Below are 4,277 nucleotides of genomic sequence, written 5' to 3' on the forward strand. Positions count from 1 at the left end.
TGTGAACCTAATGTGGTAGTTTTCCCATTTCATTTTCTCTGTATTTGACATAGAACGTTTTCATCAAGTACTTAGTGTAGGATTTAAATAAATAATAGTCTGGTATATTATGGTCTTGGCGTGTTCGGGTCTTTTCCCGTGTAAGATTGAGAGGATCTTGGCGACATTTCGACGAGGTCCCACTTGCCATCTTCAGGCTGGTGCCTTCGGCTTCGTGCTTGTGCGATTGGATTGTTTTTACATTATGGAATTACACATTGCTTTATGTTTTCTTTGCTTAATGTAATAACAATCATTTATTTTCTTTTTAAAATGTGGTTTATTGAGGTGCAAGCAATCTTTTCTGACCCAAAGCAATTTCTTCCAGATAGCTGAGATGTCACATAGAAGCATAAAGGCAGGCCTGATTTGCAGAAATGATGTCAGAAAAGGTAAAGTTCAATAGCTAAAGTTCATGAGCTAAAATTCATGAAGATTAAGAATGACATGAAGAGATTTTTCAGATAAGCTCAAAATGAAAGGAAACCATATATTGTTTAGTCATTTAGCTGTTCAGTAAAATGTCAAAAGAGTATGATATAACCCAAGAAAAGGCTGAACAATTCACTTCCTATTTGGTTCTGTCTTTTCCATCAAGCAATCATAAAAAAGATAGTTAAAGAAACAGGACTCATGGTTGAACTTGCTAGAAATACAAGGAATATTTACTAACCTTGAAGGGTTAGTAAATAATCTCCAGATTTGATCCAATGAGAAGTTTTAGAATAGTCTTGCAGGTTTCTCTTCATTTTCACTGAGAAATCTTGAAGAATGGGCCAAATGCCAGATAATTGAAAAAGGGTGAAAGAGGTATGGAGAAAGAACAAACCAACCAATTTTATCTGGAAAGATTCTAAAATAGATCTAAAAGCAGTGGTGGGATTCAAAAAAATTTTGCTACCAGTTCTGTGGGCATGGCTTGGTGGGTTTGGCATGGCTTGGTGGGCATGCCTTGGTGGGCATGGCAGGGGAAGGATAATGTAAAATCTCCATTCCCACCCCACTCCGGGGGAAGGTTACTGCAAAATCCCATTCCCTCCCCACCCCACTAACCCAGCTTTCCAACTCCATTCTCCTGTGCAAGGCAACAAAAGAAGACCCAGCTAATCAGCTGGGACTCGGGAGGCAGAGAATGGATGGGGGTGGGGCCAGTCAGAGGGGGTATTTGCCGGTTCTCCGAACTACTCAAAATCTCCGCTACCGGTTCTCCAGAACTGGTCAGACCCTGCTGAATACCACCTTTGTCTAAAAGGGTCTGTTTGAAAATAATGCCATAATAACTAGAGATCAGTATGTTTTGTCAAGAACAAGTCCTGGCAGATTGATCTTGTTTAATTGGTTAGGTCATTTCCTTTAACCTTTTCCTTCACAAGTCAAAGCATTTGACAAATTACTCCTTGTCATTATTGTACTTATAGTATAAGTATGTTTTTATAAGGATGGGTGAGCTAGCATATATGTTTGGAGGGTATAAATAATACTCTAGAATTCAGCAAGATAGAGATGTGGTTGAAAGTAACTATGAAATCTCATAAGGTTGGAATTATTAAAAATTAACTACAGGTAGTCCTTGTCTTATGATCATAATTGAGCCCAAAATTTCTAGTTGTGAGTTTTGCCCCATTGAATCATTGCAGTTGTTAAGTTAGTAACATAATTGTTAGGGGAATCTGGCTTCTCCATTGACTTGGTTTGTCAGAAGGTCACAAAAGGTGATCATATGATCTCAGGACACTGCAACCATCATAAATAATGTCTGTTGCCAAGCATCCAAATTTTGATCAAGTGACCATAGGAAGGCTGCAATGGTGGTGTGTATGAAAAATGGACATGTCACTTTTTCAGTGCCGTGGTAATTTCAAAGGTTCGCTAAATGAATGCTTATAAGTCAAGGAATACATGTATTTCACATTTGGTTCTTTTTTTCTGGGAAAACCTTAGCTTTTGTCCAAGGACTGTTATCTCTCTGGACAAAGGTGCTTCTCAATAGTGAAATTCTCTGCTTGTTCCCCTCTTTTCATGTTCTGTTGTGGCCAGCCAGTGGCCAGCAGAGCTGGCGGCAGACTCAAGACAGTGAGGTGGTTGTGGAGGAACAGGGGCCAGTCCTAGAGTCTGGGGAAGACTCTGACGAGTGCTCTGCATCGGAGGCAGAGATGGCAACATAAATAAACCACCAAGTGGCCTCATCGACGCTCTAAAAGAATGCAAATGACCAGCTGTTTGCAAGGTCTATACATCCTTCCATTCCCCACCGTCCAGTCAGAGCTGAAAAAGCTTCTTGGATGAGACATGAAATGTCTCCAAAGAAAAACCAGAAAGTCCAGTTGCCTCTTGAAAAAACACCTTTAGAACAACCAGGACCTGGATGACTGAGAATGTCTATAGACAGTGTGATGGAAAATTTCACTTATACCTGTCTTGTATAGAACATGCAAACAGTAACAGGAGAGATTAAATAAATGGTATCCTAGAATTCACTGGTTTTCCCCCTCTAATTACCCTTTCTTTTTCCATCTCAGAAATAATCTTTTCAAAATTAAAACATTACAAGCATTTGGCAATAAACATGTGAACCTACTTCTAATTAGTTAAAGAGTGTAGAATTAATGAGTTGATTTGGCCATTGTAAGTAAAAAAAAGTACATATCCAGCAATCAAGACTCAAAATATTTATTTCAGAAAATTTTGTTTTGAAGAACACATTACTTTTTAAACATGAACAGGCTGTTTTCCTTGCTTAGCCTAGGAATATTATTTTCAGGCAGATGAGACCAGTAATAAAAGTTTAGAATATATGAGTGGCAGTAATTTTTTTGCATGTGTTTTTTATGTATAACTGTTTAGCTGTTGATTTGAACTTGATTTTATCTTACGTGTAATAGAAAATATATTTATTTCTTATTTAGAAAAATAAGTATGTTTTAACAAAAATATTAGATACAATGTAATAGTGCTGCCCTTTAAGAACTATATCTATTAGAACAGGGGTCCCCAACCACCGGTCCCCGGACCGGTACAGGTCCGTGGAACAATTTCTACCGGGCCGCCAGTTTGCTGGGCGCCATCTTGTTTTGATGAAAAAGTGCTTCCGGTGAGCTTTTCCGGTGAGCTTTTCCGGGTAGAAAGCAGCGTTTGGGTGCTGAAAGAATCCTCGCGCCTTAGTTTCATCGAGGGGGGGCCAGCTTCGAACAAAACTAAGGCACGAGGATTCTTTCAGCACGCATGGCAAGGCGAGCCGAGCGACCGTCCTGAAGCCGTCGCGAAGCCCATCGACACAGGTACAAAGGAGGAGTTGAAGGTGGCGGGGAGAAGCGGGGGACGGCTGGCTGGCTGGCTGGTTGCTCAGCTCACCTTGCCATGGGTGCTGATGCCGGTACCGGGCCCCAGATGATTTTGTGATGCTGGTACCAGGCCGCGGATGATTTTGTGATGCCGGTACCGGGCCGTGGCACAAAAAAGATTGGGCACCACTGTATTAGAATATCTATTTTGAACAAATCCCATGATTTGTTTTGCCATATAAAATCTGGATAATCATATAGCGCATTGTTATTTTTAAATTGAACTCTCTTGATAATGGTGTCTTCCAAAATGCATCAGGCTACCAATAACACTTTCCAGACACATTAGATTCATTTTCTGTTTTCGTTTATGCATCTTGCTGCTACTCAAGAGCACCAATTTTCAACCTTTTGCTGTACATGAGTTGTCATCCAAAACTACTGCAAATTATTATATAAGCCAAAAAGAGACAACATTTTAGTGCCACTGATACTTCAGCATTCTTGACTACTGAGTTGGTGTGACAGGAGTCCCAAGTTTAAATTAAAAAAACAAAGTATTGTTTTTAAAAAATGGCTGAAGTCCCCTAAGATTGCTAAATCTTGAGAGATGTTTGAAAATTATGGTTTATAGCAGCTCATTTAAGCTATAAAAGGTTAAGTGATTTTCAATTTATGTTTTGGGTTTCAATTTATGCACATCTATCCACACACACATGGTAAAATTGTTCTCAGCTGAAATATAAAGGAATGGTAATTTATTTCAAATATTTTAAGGCTTTTCAGAATACACTGTGGTCTTCCAGTTTTCAGTGCACAATTTTAGTGGCTCACAATGACTGAAACGCATAATAAAATGGACAATTCACTAAAATCCAGAATCTTAACATGTAAACTAGTGGCAAGGGAGGAGGTAAGGACAAAATAAATCTGTGACCCTGTTATCATAATCGTAAT

This window comes from Pseudonaja textilis, chromosome 3 (assembly GCF_049901715.1).
Source record: "Pseudonaja textilis isolate UNSWEBS1 chromosome 3, rPseTex1.2, whole genome shotgun sequence".
Lineage (NCBI taxonomy): Eukaryota > Metazoa > Chordata > Lepidosauria > Squamata > Elapidae > Pseudonaja > Pseudonaja textilis.